At 45.0% G+C, this 16,927-nt stretch overlaps 1 protein-coding gene across 1 annotated transcript in view; it reads right to left on the minus strand.

Annotated features, from left to right (window-relative positions):
• The window catches only part of EXT1 (exostosin glycosyltransferase 1), a 616,826-nt gene that overhangs the window by 504,423 nt on the left and 95,476 nt on the right, over nucleotides 1-16,927 (minus strand). The window lies entirely within an intron of this gene.

Raw genomic sequence — 16,927 nt, forward strand, 5'->3', positions numbered from 1 at the left:
TGTGTGACTAAAATATGCAGATCTGGAGGTCTAAGTAATACATCCAGTCTCCGTCAAAGAGAGACTTTGCTATCTTGGCTGCCGTCACCATCTTGAAAAGTTCGAGAGGGAGATATTGCTGATCGAGAAATCGGGAAGTACCCTCAGGCCAGCCTGGTTGGTCTCGGGTATTGCAAATATTCTGGAATAATACCCTGAACCCATGTCCTGAAGAGTCGCAGGTTCCCCTGCTTAAATGCTTTAGAGTTGCAAGATCTTTCAGCAATGCCAGGGAGCCAATTTGGGGAAGGGGGTTTGGTTTGGAAGGATCCCGAAGAGGGAGTTGGAACCCTGTGAACACTATTGCTGGGATCCATGGATTCTCGAAATAGCACTGCCAGCTGTGTAGATAAAGTCAGCCTGCCCCCAACAGGAGAGCTGTGGCTGCTAACCTACATCTCATTTTTGTTTGTTGTCCGAGGGTGGTGCGGAGGAGGGGGAAATGAAAAAAGAAAACCTTTGCAGAATACCACCGCTTCCTCCTTTGGGTGCTTGAGCACCAGTCAGGATGACAAGCTCTCCAATCCTGAAAGCCCTCGAGACAGTGAATACCCTAGGCTTTTGGTCGGATCTGACTTGGCTTTGGGTGAATGGCTTGGCCACGGGTTTCATTAGAATAGCTAGGGACATTGCTGTTTGTGCGAACATTTTCTTCTTTGCTAGTTTGTTGTCCCTGGACGCAAGTAACAAATCTGAGCCCTCGAAGCGGAGCTCGAGGATCTTGTCCTGGACGCACATCGAGAACCTTGTGGAATGCATCCATGCAATTCTGCGCATATCCACCCGCACGCAGATGTCTCTGCTATCTGTGTCAATGTGCAAGACCGTTGACTCCAAGAGGTCTTGTGCTAGAATCCTAGCCTCCACTAACGCAGCTTTAAATGAAGCCTGCTTTTCTAGTAGAACTCTCCATTTCCCTACACCTTTTGTTTGCGCCTGCTAGCATGGTGCTGGACTGCCTGAGATGCAAGCCCACCTTCCACCCAAAGTTTTCTGACAGCTTGGCCTCTTAAGTTAAGCAACTGGACATGAAGGACACCAAAGATTAACTTTAAGGCTTAAAATAAATGGATCCTGCCGCTACCACTGAAGAGTGTGGCTGAGGATGTGCTGAAAGCCTAATCTGGTCGCTTTCTAGCTGTCTAATGCGTTCACCCACCTTTTTATTAGTTTGAGAATTGGAATGCAGTTTTTTTCTCAACCTTTTTTTTTTTTTACAATCACAATAACATTCTTTTGGAACGGAATGCCTGACCTGCCAGAAGACCTAATTGCCTGTACCTGCTATAGACTTCCAGTTTCTTGCTGGACCTGCTCCGGTTGTGAAAGCCAGAGGCAGTCCGCCAGCCCCTGCAAACCATCATGAAACGATTTAACTTGATGCTGAGGTCTCATCATCATTACCCCCATCTTCCAGAGACAGGGGAGTCTAATTCGAAGCGCTACACTGTTCCCCGGGGAGTCCGCTTGGCTGGTCATCCATCTGCAGTGGCGGCATAACTGGCTCAGGCACCCACAGGAGTACCTCAGGGAGGGATGAGGAAAGCGGGGGAGGTAACGCCGGTAAAGGCTGCAGCGAAGGCCCTTGAAGTGTTCCAAGACTTAACTGTGGTTGCTGCTCCACCATCTTTTGAGATTTCATTAATGTTAATCTTTCGAAAAGCCAGTCTTCACAGGCTGCCTGGTTGGGAGGACGCCGTAGGCGACCTATTACCACACCCAGGATGTCTGTAGTTACTGCTGGAGCCTGGATGCGCACGTCTGGCACAGTGCCATCTGGTGCATACTTGGCCACCATTTTATGGTGGCCTGCTAAAACTCCTGCGGAATGCGCAGAAAACTAGAGTCCGGCACAGGGTCTTTAGGAGGAGGCATGTTTTGGCCCTGTGGGGGTACTGCAGACTTCGGACCAACCTCAGAGGGAACTCAAGTAGGCTTTTTGCCCTCAGCTGAGCGACTGGTTCTTGCAAGCAGGTGCCCACATAGGCTTGCCCCCGGTCACAGAGCCTGTAGGCCTCTCACACCTCAGTGTGATAGAAAAAGTGTCGCCCCTCTGTGGCAGACCTGGGAGGGCTACTATGCCCCTCTGCACATACACCAGTAGTTCTAGTAGCCTCAGGCCCAACACCAGTGAAAGTCGGAAAACAATTGACTTACCTTCTTGTGTTTCAATGACTTGGCTACAAAGTATTTGAGATGGTCCGGCAGAGACCTGTTGAATATTTCTCTACACTTGGACAGACTATTCCTGAGATCGGAGTGTGGGCTCTACATGGTGCGCACGGGTCCGAGCTGTAATCAGTCCCCAGACACTCGAGACAAAGTGCATGAGGGTCTGATGCCAGAAAGAAGCGGTTACTTGAAGCGCACCTGGATAAAGCCTCCCGCAACTGGTATGCGCCAATCGGAGGCGAGACACTGAAGAACGGTGAAAAATTATGAAATTAACATGGGGAAGCATGCGAAGCACCAAGCTTGCCTGCGCATGCAGCCTTGTCCGTTCCCGTATGAGCTGAAAAAGGGACTGAGGTGAGGTGGCGGGGGGAGGGTGGCGTGTCGCCGCTCGTCCCGCAGTCCCACGCGCTAAACAATTTTAAAGAGGAAGCTAATTTATTTGCTGCCAAAGGTTCTGGTACCGTCTCTGTATGGGGGACGCCCAAGCAGGATGGAGGAAAGGGGTCAGGATGCACAAGTAACCTGCAAACAGGCTCAGGTTAGCCAGATTTCTGCCCATTCCTTTGGGAATATGCACTGATATGAGAGCACCTTAAAGGTGGGATAGACTCAGGGTAATGGCGGTTTGCGTTCAGGGCAGAACTTGATCAGTTTTAGAGGATCCAATTGACCCCAGACAATTTGAAGCAGCAATGTCATTAAAATCAATTCAACATAATGCAGAAGGCTGCAGAGCTATGACATATTCCACATTGCGTTACCAGTCATAAGAAATCAGCAGGAAGAGAAATAAATATTACTCATTTTAAATCAAAGCAAAGAGGTGAATTGTTTGACTAAAGACTAATGGAAGGCTTAAGCCTTCAAGGCTTTGATTTAGGGAATAGTTCAGCTCCTCAAGCACACTGTTTTTGTGAATTTGTGTCAAACTGACAGTCCAATTCCAGCACCATACATACAATCGCGCACAATTACTTAGTCTTCTAAAGGTTTTACATAACTCCTGAAGTTACCGATTCAATTCATTGTCCTTCAAAGTGGAAGACAGATTAATCTGAAATTAATCAGGACAAGCAACAAGAGAAATGTTCGTTACACTGGTAAACCTTTTTCTAACTGATACATCAGTAAGCCGCTTAAAACGTACACCATCACTGCATCTGGACAAGTGATTGCCAGTGTGCAGAAACATTAGTGGAATACATATGGCCAATTTCAGGAGGAGCCTGTAAGCTTTCACATTTTCAAGTAGGTGCTAGTAAGAGCTAACAAATGGAAGGGCAGTCTTGCCTGTTGACCGGAATTGCAGTTCCAACCCCCCTAACATTTTATTTGGGCACAGCTTTAACTCGAAAAATTATTAACGAAAAAAGAAAAAAAATATCAACATTAAAACAAACTAAAGAAAAAAGAAAAGAAATCACTCAAAGCACTTTAGTTGGTATACAACTTTCAATGATGCAGACCTATGGCATTTCATCGCTTACAGCAAGTTTGCGCCAAAAATGAAAAATACAAAATGTGTTTATCCCAAGGCAGTGTATTCTCCTGCAACAGATGGGTACATATCACCAAGATTTGATATGCATCTCCCAAATACTGCTCTACATTTAGTCGCAGCACCAAACACTGAACGCCAATTCTCATTCCTCTTCGAGCGGACACGTAAGTTTGGCCTTTAGCATCACAAGAACACTGAACAGAAGTTTAATTTGAAAAACAAAAAGGAAGAACTGGCGGCCTAGTAAGAACCTATATTAGAGATTGGCTCACTAACTGAAGCCACTCCTGCTTCTAGTCACCAAAAGATTGGAAAGACAGGCCATTTCCACCTGGCCACCTATAATAGGCCTCAAAAGGTGCACTCATCTTTGGCGAGTGGGATTGGTCTCTGGAGGGGTAAGAAATGGTGTGCCGAGTGCACTTTGAAAACGGAGGGGTTGAGTGATTAAATTGCGTAATGAATAAGTTGGCATTTAAAACAGCTGTAGTAAATGAGGCCCCAAACGCTGTAGGAAGAATGCTTGTTCAATGAGGCCTCTTCAACGTAAATTAAGTAATGGATTTATGGTAGGTCTTCAGGTAAGCGGTACAGGCAAGTAAGGGATAACCCCTCCTTGACACATCCAGGTAAAACACTAGCCAAATTCACCCAGGTTCCATGCATCGCCTTCAACGTGACATTCAGACGCATCATGCAGTTCTCATCACTCAAACATTCTCACACGCTACAGTGGGGGGCATAATGGGCTACATTTTCCCATTACACAAACAATTAAAAGGCAAGAAGGAACAAGACAAAACCCTCATGGGAAAGTTATGAAACCTAACAATTACCTGGTCACAAGCTCTCCGACTCGTGTGAATGAGGCATTCATCACGCACAGGAACAAATCGCACATTTTCTTGACAGATTAATAACAGGTATCAAAATAAGGAGTGGTTGTGACATAGCCAACACAAGCTCCGGAGTATGAGACAATCACACAGTAAGGAGGAGTCACCTCTGGGGAAAGAGGAGCTTGTACCTAGCAAGTTGCAAATCTAACTTCCACATGAGGCAAAACTAACATGTTGTCCATTATGTATGGCCCATTGTGTCCGGATACTCTTTGGAACACATTCTCAAACACCCAGAGTTATACCACAAAGATATGACAGTTGACCTGGGTAGTCAAAAGAACCTCCCATAGCAGTTTGTATCCTGCTAAACAAGCTCCTCTAAGCCAGAAGCAGGAGCTACATAGCTCCCAGCTTCCGGCAATTTCGGATCTGACAAATGGTGATCAGTAGCAAGATTGATCTTTCCAAGAGAAAAGGCCACCAACCAAGAGGGGGAGGGGGAGGGGGTATCGGGTTGCACACTTCCAGAGCCACCCTAATACTAACCCAGTTCGACGCCAGGATGACAGGATAAAATAAGGGGGCAGTGCAGAATTGGGGGCACTGCAGTACAAAGATAAGGATCCTTGCAAGAAATGACACCATGAGGGTAATCCACAAGACAGGAGTGGCCAAGAAAGGTGTTAGGAACAGTTAGGGGTAGATACAATGTGGGTTTGACAAGGAACCAATCACCCCAGGGACACCTCAAGAGTACATTTCATTGCAGGAGCATTATGGAGGATGGTTCCCATCTAGTTAGGGACACTACATGGGGTGTCCCAGTGTAGGGCTTCACAAATCAGGACTATGAAAAGCAAGTCTCCAAATACTATGTGACCTGTGTAGGTAGCACAAAAGCTGGATTTTGGTTACGCCCTGTTAGGTGGTGACTGTGGAAGGTTTTTCCTCTGAAAATGTAGGGCATTACAGGAAATGGCTCCTGTAGTGTAGGGATCCTGCATGAGTAGACTGTGCAGAAAGGTGAAGACAGTTGAGCTGTGGGGCATTAAACACAAGCAGTAATGCATCACCCACAGTAAACGGTCCTTAGAGAGGGAAACCAAAGCAGGATAAGACAGCACAACATTTAGGTGCACACCGAAGCTGCGACGTGTAGGGGAAGAAATTAAGAGGGCAGGCAGGCATGGTCGCCATCTGCACCAAAGCAGCTTTTTAACCACCACGGCTACCTGACCAAGCCATCATGTCCACCAAAGTAGCATGGAAAAGAGGAGGGCTGAGGAGCAGCACTGGAGGCACTCAAAGGGACAGGTTCCAATAGTCACAGAACAGAATAAACACATGCTTTATTGAGAACATATTTGAGGGTGCCTGGCAAAGATCCCCATGAATTATTCATGGCGATCCCCCTGTGCAAGAGACTAAGTCATAAGGGATTCTTGGAAGTGCTGCATTACGATAAGAGGACCCAAAGAGGCCCAAGCCCTGTGCCAGTACACTACACCCTCCCCCCCCCGCAAACCCCAGTCCAATGTGCATGTTAGTTGTATGCCCCATGACGCAACATAGGATTAGATGTCCACATGAAATGCCATCCGTATGATTTTTAGAAAGGCTACACACCTCATATGCGTTACACTGTTCGGCTTAATATAGGGTGGTGCATGCTGCGGAGGTCACAAAGGCCCCTAGCATGCCTCAGGATCAGGGCATCCCTTGTGTGCTCTGGTATACGGTGCCCCCACTGGAAGCAGGTTTTCAGGCATCCGGTCACTGCTGTCATGTTGGAGCGTTGCAAATAGACCACCTTAGGAGTGCCAGTGGTGCAGGTGGAGGAGCTTGCACTTTAACATTCCACAGGACTGCATAAAAAATACAAAAAAAAAACTCATGCACTCAGACATTGTCAAGGTTTCAGATGCCCATGCCATTCGAATTTACTTGGTGAAAAAAAAGCATATGTAGGATAATGCAAATGAATAAGAGGGAGAGTAAGGAATTTGCCCAAGAGCTAATCCTTTTGGTCAGTGAGAAATATTGAACAGTCAACTAGGATTTGTGGAAAATATCTTGTTGCATGAAATACTTTACAGGGCTCATCAACAGATTAAAATCGGACGTTACTTTATTTGGAAAGGGACTAATCCCACTTCAGTGTTGACCGCCAAAGCACTGACCGTGCATGCTGGAAAGCGACCGAGGATGATGGTAGTCGAGATTGTTCGTTCGGAGCCGTGCATGATAAAGTATTAAAAAGAAAGTGTCTTCTAGAAATCACCTAAAATTAGTTAGGGATTGCGTGGTGATGAAGGTTCATATGGAACCAAGGGCTCAGTCTGGGGTAACATGCGAGTACTGTACGACCTCTCTCTAGTTCGGTTGTATTCACTTGTCCCATTGCTCAAAGAAATTGCATAGCTAAGGCACTAGCTGAATGAGCAGTAAATGATAAAACATGGTGATAACCTATGTTCAGGTATTTTTACAACGGCATTCTATTGCTTCATGATGTCTTCACTGAGCCACTTCTAGGCAGGTGACGGCAATCACTTTGCACTAATTATTAGAACTAATTCCTATGGATACCCCAGGTTATCCATGCTGTCTGAAAAAGGAGGGAGAGTGCGACTACATCCGTTCTCAATTGGAAATGAAAAAAATAAATAAAACTTGTGGTGGACTGAAATCTAGCACCTAGTAGAACTTGTTATAATGGGATGATTAAAACTCCATTTTAAGAGGGAAGTGGGCGCATTCTAAATTAGGAAGTGTTTTTCTCTTAGACCCTTCTATTAAATAAAGAATGGCAATGGGTGCAGTAAATCTCAACCTAAAGACTCCTCCAATCAGTTATTCTCTTGAAAGCTACATCATTCACCACGAATAGAGCCTTAGACTCTCACTGAACTAGAGCGTCAGCATTGTGCATTCAGATAGAGTATAGTCGTAATCATGACTCTTTAAGCCTGCTTGCAGCGACTAGGCAGGCAGGGTGTCGGGTGGAGGGCAATTAGCAAAACTAAAATTAAACTTCATTTCTCTGCCCTTCCGAATATGCTGTAAAGTCGGTTTAGAAAATGCTGCGCAACATGTAGGTAATGGTTTTTTTGAAAAAAATACCTTAAAGTGAATGATGTGGAACTGTGATTGGAGGAGAACATTGGAGCTGGTAAATACAAAGATCAATGAATTACTGAAAAAAAGACAGAAGGCCGGAATAGCATTGGGGCAGTTGGAAATTATGACTAGCACAGAGGGCATGCATTTGTAGATTGGCATCAGGAAATTGCAGACAACTGAATGGAAGCAATCTGAAAAAGTGGAGGAGTAGGTCAAACTGAAGTGAAAATCTGGAGAAAAGGGAAATGCATATCGACAATGTGGGTTCCTTGGCTGAGAACAGAAATCTGGACCCTTGCATGTTTCTAAGGTTAAAGGGAAAAAAAGGTCACATGCCAAAGCTCAAAGGACATCCTTTGCTGGAAACAAGACCGAAGAGAAAAAACATTAGATTACCGCAAAGAAAAGATTTGGTTAGTTTAAAAACAAAAGCACAAAAAAGCAAAGGCAATGCCAACAGTTAGTGCTTTTGTGTAGGCATGAGAAAGGCACTTGCCAGACACCACCGTAGGGGTATTAACTGACCATTGATGGTAGCAGGTGCAGAATGGTGTGAATAACTGGCCATTTAATAGCAGTGCCTAGAAAGGGCCTACTACTTAAACACAACTCATAACAGTTGGGTTTGCCAGTGCTTGTTTCTAACAGGACTTCAGTGAGGAACATGCAGATGCCTTACACATTGAATGGCTGAAGGCAAACATGGCAAAAACGTTTTATTACACCAATAGATAGTTTACAATTCCAATCGAGTCATTAACTCTCAGAAGACTCCTATGAAAAAACAACTCTAAAGCACATGGAGTCTAAATATCCAAATGGGCGTAACACAGGGATGCATTGTAGCTCTTGTTCTAGGGAGGACAAAGGATGGCTTTCTTTTTCTGTGCAGATTATGCCATTCTAAATCGCAAAAACTTGAGTATGCTTACTAAAGTCACTAGTCCACAGCATTCTCGTGATCTACCTCAGGGGCATCGTGCTCGCTTTGGAAGCAAGACGACTCAGTGCACCACAGGTTTGATCCCCGGGTCCGCGCTTCGAAACCTCTGGGTATTAAGCGCGTTATAAATAACCCATCTTATCATTAGCGGAAGAAAAGGGCCTAAAGATAAATATATCCATTTAAAACAAAGGTTATGACAATCGCCAAGAGCAAGGTTGTCCAAAACTACTGAAGGTCATGCAAATGGGCATGTGCATTGAGATGGTGTATTCATTTTTGCATATGGAAATTTGTAGATAAAACAGCTGAGTGGCAGTCACGGCAGGAAACGCTCTGTTGAGTCTGCTTTCACTTGTTGTGGTTTTGGTTCCAAAGGAGGAGTTGCCTTAAAAGCCCATTACTCCCGCCGAGCGGCGCGGAGTAGCTGAATGCAAGTCTGGGCGTTGTAGTGCTGGAGTACGGACATTCCACCAATCCTCCAGGCTCAAGTAAGATTGAAAGCCTATTTGTAACATTCAAAGTTGGCTTCGGAGGTAATTTTGCAGAAAGATACCGGGATAAGGAAAGAGCGCAGGGTCTTGGGGTGGTAAGTCTATACTGCGGCTTCCGACAGAAGAACAACTTGTGTGGTTTATTAGTCTTGGGGCTTGTCTGGACGAAAAATATAAAACAAAAAAGGGAACCTAGTCTTTTCGGCTACTGTGGAACATTCATCATGAAAAAAAATAAGCAAAAAAAGGTCAACGGGTCACCAGAACGGGAGAACATAACGGATACAGCTCAGTCTAAAATAGATGCTTTTTTTGGAAACAGACTACCATTGATTGATCTGCCTCAGACAAAGCCACTGCAGGAGGATCAGGGAACAATCAAAATCAGCACAAGAGACTCAAAAAAGCCCGGAGACTGAATCCTCAGTGAATACATGACTAAATAATGGGTCTCTACTGAGGCTGTGCAAGGTAATTCAGAGAAACTCTATGGTCCCCTTGGACTTCATACTTGATCATAATCTGGCATCAAATTTGTCTCAGACTTCGGACTTAGAAAAATTACTCACAACCCAAGACTCCTCTAGCGAAAGCAAATCAGAGGAACAACAGACTATAACCTCCTGTGGAGATCTTTATCACATCAGCCTGGAATAGACCTGGTGGACGCACAGGAGGCAAAAACTGAAGCTCTCATGTGCTCCAAAATTGCATAGGACCAGCAGGGCCTTAAAGATATGGTAGTGGTAAAGCTGCTTCATGGAGAAACTCCAGAGGTGGGAAAGGATGGCAAATTAAGACACAGGCTAATGCCTCAGAAAGTACTGTATTCCATTCCTCCTACCCATGGAGCAGGGTAAACGGTCTATAAACATAGGGGAGTCAAGAGCAAAGAGGAGTGAGCCTGATGTCCAGGTGGTGTGGTCTCTTCTCCCCTTGCCCCCCCGCCAAGTCCGACCCTCGAGCATACTCGCCAAGAAGTTCCGGTCGGATTGTGGTTGAATCTGAACATTCCACACTGGAGGTACTCCTGGCAATACATTTGCTATTAAATGCCTATTTCTCACCCTCCATAAGACTCCCCAAAATAAATGCCAATCCCCTCGGAAAAGATTCTGGCTTTGCACCCCTAAAAAGGAGGTTGGCGGCACATACAATGAACCAAGATGATGAATCCACCCAGCATAAACCAACAGGGAAGAAAATCCTTACTAAAGTAATGGACAACGGCATGGTAAGCAGGGTCCAGTTACCGGGCCCCCTTGGACAAATGGGTGGCACCTGAGAAGAGTAGATGCAAGCCTGCCTGTAAAACCCATTCCCAACGAAGCCCCGAGCCCAAATCTGCTGACTCAACCACCAATGTAGTAAGGGGAGACAATCGCTCCATAGAGTTGGCTGTTCCATTGTGGCTGAGGGCCACAAAGGGAAAGGATTGCTCATCGAAGGACCCACGCCCATCGGTCCAATGTGAAGAGAACGGTTGATAAAAGTGGAACTGTCCAGCATTGCAGGTTCCGAGAGCCACACACGCACACAAAAGGGATGTCAAAGGGTTACACCATGTCAAATTGATGGAACTTAATCCTACAGACTCAAGTCCCTTCCTAAATCGCTTATTCCTGAGTTAAATGCGATCACCTCAAAGGACCTTAATAGGTTGGAAACTACCTGCGTACTACAGCACCAACAACTGGGTGGTGGTTAACTGTCATTTGTCATGGAGTCTGCAAAAACGCAGGCACACTGAAAGAATTAGGCTTTGCTACAATGGTCTTTCATCCTTCGGCCCATGAAACAACCGCCTACCCACAAAAGCAGAGTCAGATACAGCCCAATGATTTTGGGGCTGGACTGGGCCAGCCTAGGTTGATGGATCACCGGTATAGGATCATTCAGGACTCAAACTGACCAACAGGTGGGAAGGAACGGTGTTACCTACAGGTAGTATCTTGTAACTCAAGGGGCTATAGTTCTTTTCTGAATCAACCAGCCTTGGATGTTTTAAGGAACTCAAAGATTTTTCTTACACAAGAAACATGGCTACCTCTCATTTTGCGCTTGATGGGTTATGACTTTGTTTAGTCTTTCGACCCGCCCTCAGAAGGGTCGCCCTAATGGTAGTCTTTGTATTGGAGGCAGGGCAAGCCTGAATCGTGTTGCATTTCCACCCTCAAGGTGTCATCAGAACTTAATTTGTGGACATATTACCAATCTAAGAGCTGAAATAGGGCCCACATTGGTAGTGACCCTTTAGGACGCTCCGTGCGGGGACATTACAGATGTTTTGAAATAAGTGTTAATAGACACCCTTCGGGACTGGATAACCAAGTTCCCAAAAGGAGTCATTATTCTGGCCGGCTATTTCAATATAGATGCAGTCCTCCACTGCCATAAGCTTGAAATCAACCCCTGTATGCTTGAGTAGAGGAGCATGAAAGGCTGTCTGTACGAGATAGTATATCCCTTGGAAGATCTGCTGGGTTTTCCTCTGGATGAACGAAAGGACAGAGGGTTGCTGCAGAGTTCCCAGGGAGCACACCCTCTCTGTGTTGGTCTATATGGCTTGAAATGACCTTTCCCTCATAAAATGTACGGACCGATTGCAGTGTGAATTTCACATATTTACCCAACGGGTTTCTCATCTGAATTGACAGTTTAATGGCTTTATTTTAACTATGCTAATTGAGGCTTTTTGTCTGCATGTACCATCAGTGTTAAACCCAAGTAAGTCAACGAGTCTGCTACTTCAAGTTTATTTTCTACCCAACAGCGAGTCCTACGTTTCTTTGTCCTGGTCGAGAAATTAATTAACTTGATTTTTCAACTTGTTAACCAGGTAATCTTCGCAAAACAAACAAAAGCTTGTATCATCCTTTGACTGTACAAAAGTGGGCCTAGAAATTGTTTTATCATCCGCCTATGTTGCATACCAAAATTTGTATTACAAACAATGCGGAGCTACAAGTGACTTTAGCTCCAGATACTACACACAAATCTGCCAAATAAGGAGGTTGAACAAAAAGAGAAGCAACTCAGTCGTACCCCACGAAAGGTTTTGACAGTTTTCACATCTCCCCCATCTAAAACGTAATCTGTGTTAGTGGAAGTCAATGTGGATACAATATGGACAGATTTAACAAATGCACCAAATCAAAAACGGCAGATGTGCTGCAGAATAAGCTACCAAAATAAGCTTGTGGAACACAAGCTTGCCGAAGAGGTTTTCATCATGGAACGGCATATCCAGCACCTTCACCTGAACGTCCTGGTGGATGTTTGTGGCCTTCAAACACACTCGACGAAGGGACAAGCTGTTCCCCCATCTGGTGGAATCCCTTGAATGCATTGTCCACCGCCACTGCAATGGCATGGTCTGAGGTCACCTCCCGCTGCTGAAACGCTTCCAGTGCCTCGACCTTCTTGACCTCCGGCAGGAAGTCTAGAATAGGTCTCAGTTTGTAGCATAGATCCCGGTCATATCTGGACAAAAAGGCTAGGGCATTAGCTGCCTTGATGGTGGAGGCTGCTGTATAGATTGCGGCCAGCTTCTTCCCATCCTGGTCCGGAGGCACCTTGGCTGCAGACTATGGCTTCACCACACGCTTCCTGGCAGCGGCCGAGACCAGGGTCGGGCCAGGTTTGAGATCCTAAGCATCAGGGGGCTGAATCTGGTACCCTGTATTTTTTCACTAGTCTGTCATGCTTGGGTGGTGCTGTACTCTGGTTCTTCATTAGCGCCAGGCCCTCCTCCCAGATTTCATACAGGAGCGGATATAACTGTCTTTCTTCTGGTACAAGAACCCTTCTTTCTTAGTTTCATCAGATACTAATTGCAACAGTTCAGAGGCCCTGGACATCATGGAATGAAAGGATCAAACTTAGCCCGGCGGGGAGGCCCTGTGGGGCTCGTCCACGTATGGTGTTTCGCAGCCAGCTGGCACAAAGTCATACTCCCCGTCGGTGCCTGTAGCCGTAGTAGCTATGTCTGTGCCAGAGCTCCGGGTAGAGTCAGTTTGAGGAGGGGTGGGGGGGGTGATCTTTTGATGCAGAGGACCAGCTACCCCATAGACTTTTCTCTGCCGAAGAGGAGGGCTCAACCACAGAGGCTCCCGAGGATCCTGTGGTGGCGCAGGTCCTGGTGTGGGGGCATCCTCTGCTGGATCTCAGACCAGTGTGTGTGTAGTCTTGACAGAATGTCCAGCAACACGTCCCACGGTTGAGCGGTGAAAGGAGCCAGTGGTGTAAGGTCCGGATTTACGCGACTCCTTTTGCACGCAGGAGACGTAGGCTCAACGTCCTCAGATTATACTCCTTTGTGGTCTGTATAGTAGTCATCAGGCAAATCATTGCTGCTGTCGGAGCTTGAGTAAATCTGCACCAGTTTTTCCTGGAGCAGTACGTGGGTCCTGTAAGTGATTTCAATTCGGCACACCCAAGACAAAGCTCGGCATGTAGTGCACAACTAAAATCCTTATTTATTTTTGTCTAAACGTTCATTATTCCGAACGATATACCAATCATATCACACCCTTCTCCTGGAACTCAACCCCCCGGTCACAATGAACCAGGCTGGTTTGCAAAGGTAAATATTTATGTATTTAAAATTTAATTACAATATGTTTTATTAGATGTAGAAGAATCACCAATGGGGTGACAGAACACTGAACAACATCTTTAACGCACAAGAAGTAAAGAGCAAAACAATTTCAGCCCAGAAAGTACTTTTGTTGGTTCAGATCAGATAGCACTGTGGTTAGCAGTTCCCCTGCAACACCCCTCAACCCCCAATAGGCAATGTAAAGAGGGTCAAGAGAGCAGGTATTCAGGAATCGCACAAATCAAACAGAATATCAGTTCCACTTTCCCCCAGCAAACACGAGAAAAACTGAATTGACTTTTTAGCTGTCATACTGGCTTTCAGGATTGACTTTAGAATGGACTGGGCAAAAACACCAAATATGGTAAAAATTGCTGAAATTGTTATAAATTCTGATGGGAGCCGCTTTGGATAGTTGCACACAAGCAATGATTTGGTCAACAGAAAACAATTGAAATCTTAAGGCCCAAGTCAGAAGCAGTGAAAAGCTCTTTTACACATGTGAACAGTTCTCAAACTGAAAATTTGCGGCACACTTTTCACTGCGCGATATTCACGATAACGGGAGAATCGCGCAGAGTTGAAATGGTAACAGTACTGGTTCTGAAGGAAAGATAGGATGGGTTGGAAATAGGGATAAGACTATGCAAAGTACATATGCTATGTGACAATTCTTCCTATTTATACTCACTGGATACGTTTTTAAATGGGACTGTCAGCTCTGGTCATGGAGTGGGTCTGGTCTAAGAAAGAAAGCACTTCAGGCACAGGACTGGATCTAGGCCAGTCGCTGGATTGGCACAGGAGCTGCTCTCCTAGTCTGTGGGTATTTGGATCAGCTGGATGGAGAGTTCCTCAGGCAAGCCTAGTGGTGGCAAGCCAGATAAATTCTGGATACTGGTTCAAAAGGCCTTCTCGCCACACAGCGCTTTACTGAGTGGAGAGAATAAACTTGAGGATTGGGGCCTTGCTGCAAATCAATAGTCTATTGCTGGCAACAGATTTGGCATCTGGATCTGGTAGAATATTTAAAGCTGGATCAGAGTGCTTCGCTGGAATCAGGAAGGTGGCCGGATCAGTGAGTGCCTATCTGTGCTCTGCTGTCTCCATTTATGCCTTAAAAATGACATCACAAAGGAGTGAATGGGCCGGGTTAGCTAAGCTTTGCCCTGTGAAAGGTGATTGGGTCAGAGTCTACTATCCACCTTGACAGGAGGAGAGAAACAGTGTCATCTTTATGGTGTAACTTTATGATGCTGAGAATCCACCCCTAGCCACTGGAGCACAACGTCTAAATTTTGGCAAAATACATATTTACACATGTGCAACCTCTATAAAAAAAAAAAAAAAAATCATACAGATTGCATATTTTACATAGCAGCTATTCCTCAAAACCCCGTAGCTGTGGGATCATGTCGTCTTTCTACAGAATTTTGCCCTTTTCGCTGTGAACACACTTTTCAATTTCTCTGCAAGTTTCCACAAATGTGTGCATTTAACATGGGAATGTGTATAATAAAGTTTCACAATTCTAGCGGAAATACAGACCCCATAAACCCACATTTATTGCCATTCCTGTTCAGAATAAGCTACACAATTGTACTAAATTTTCAGAGGTAGTGCTAAAAATGAGGTTAATTAATCTGGCATTTTCAGATTTTGCACCCCTTTTCATAATACGTTATGCACCTTCTAAAAATGTCCATTACATATCCTGTTAACAACAAATGGTCAATCTTTGTCACTCCTTGAAGCATGTGGTGGCCCCCTCCTTTGGAATTTGCTTCTGTCAGCCAGGAGTTTCCGGTGCTGCAGCAGTTTTACGGCCGTTCACAACTTCAATGTCCTGGGTGGAGGATGGTCTTTGTTCCTTTGCTCTTTGGATTAGATTCTGTTCAAACCCCGCAATTAACACGTCCCTGTGAGTTCCTGCTGAGAGAAGGCCTTCCATCTGGGAGAAAAACCTGCTTTTCAAGTCCCGGCAACTTCAGCCAAGCTAATTACTTTTTTTTAAATCACTTTAACATTTTAAGCAACAATCAAAACTCAGCATAACCATTTCCATATCACAACATTATGTCCAAATTGCAAAACTTGTAATAACGTTATAACTAAAGTTAACTAACCAAATACATAACAATATGGATATTTATAACTCCTACAGAAAAACATTTTACAACTTTATAAAAGATCCATGACAAAAAAAAAGAAAAAAAGAAAAAAAGAAAAACGCACAACTAACAGTCCCCCATCACCATTAAAACATCCCCCATTCAAGGGACAGATCATCAAACACTAGAACCTGCACTTTCAACCATATAAGTCATTAAAAGGACCCCAAAGCCGAGAATAATGTCCCTCTCTTCCCTGTCCAAATAGCATAACTTTTTCATAGTTCGACAAGATATGCATGTCTAATAGCCACTCGTCCACACCAGGTTTCTTTCTAGACTTCCAAACTCGCAATATCTGTTTCATCGCTAAAACCAAAACCCTATTAATCCAATCTGCACTATCCCTAGCCCTGTCCCCTCTCCCCCTATTGGATAACAATATGGTCGAATGGAAAGTGCGAGGAAGTTTCTCCTCCACTATAAGGTCTAACCTGTCCAATACACCAGACCAAAAATCTGACACTCCGTAGCACATCCATAACATATCAAAGAACCCCAGCCACATTCACACCCCCAACAAGAATCAAAGTCCCAACCTAGCCATCTTGGACGGTGTCCAATATAACCTGTAGAGGACCCTTTGTCTAATATATCGCACCTGTAAATCCATCTTTGCTTGCACCCCTACATTAAGTAAATAGACCCACTTGTGAATGGGGATATCCGTACCAAGGTCATTCGTCCAAGCCTGGCAAACTTTATCCCAAGCCTCCACATCTGTTACTTCCATTGGTATTAACTTCTATACATGGAAACCACACACGAGGTAGAGTGGAGAATTTCACACAATGAAGGTCTCTCATCCATGACCCCATCCAACATCCCTGTCCTTTCAGTCAAGGGAGCATTCAAGGCATCATGAAGACCTCTTTCCCTAGCCCCAATCCCAAAAGACGTTCTCAATTGGTCAAAGGGGATCATGTGATTGTTTAGCCACACATCACGAATTCCAAGTATGCCCCTACTGATCCAACTCTTCCAGCATAAGGGCCTATTAGCTAACTGCAAACTCACATTATTCCACAAGGATGCATCA

The sequence above is a fragment of the Ambystoma mexicanum genome, chromosome 5q (genome assembly GCF_040938575.1).
Source record: "Ambystoma mexicanum isolate Mex_15411 chromosome 5q, UKY_AmexF1_1, whole genome shotgun sequence".
Lineage (NCBI taxonomy): Eukaryota > Metazoa > Chordata > Amphibia > Caudata > Ambystomatidae > Ambystoma > Ambystoma mexicanum.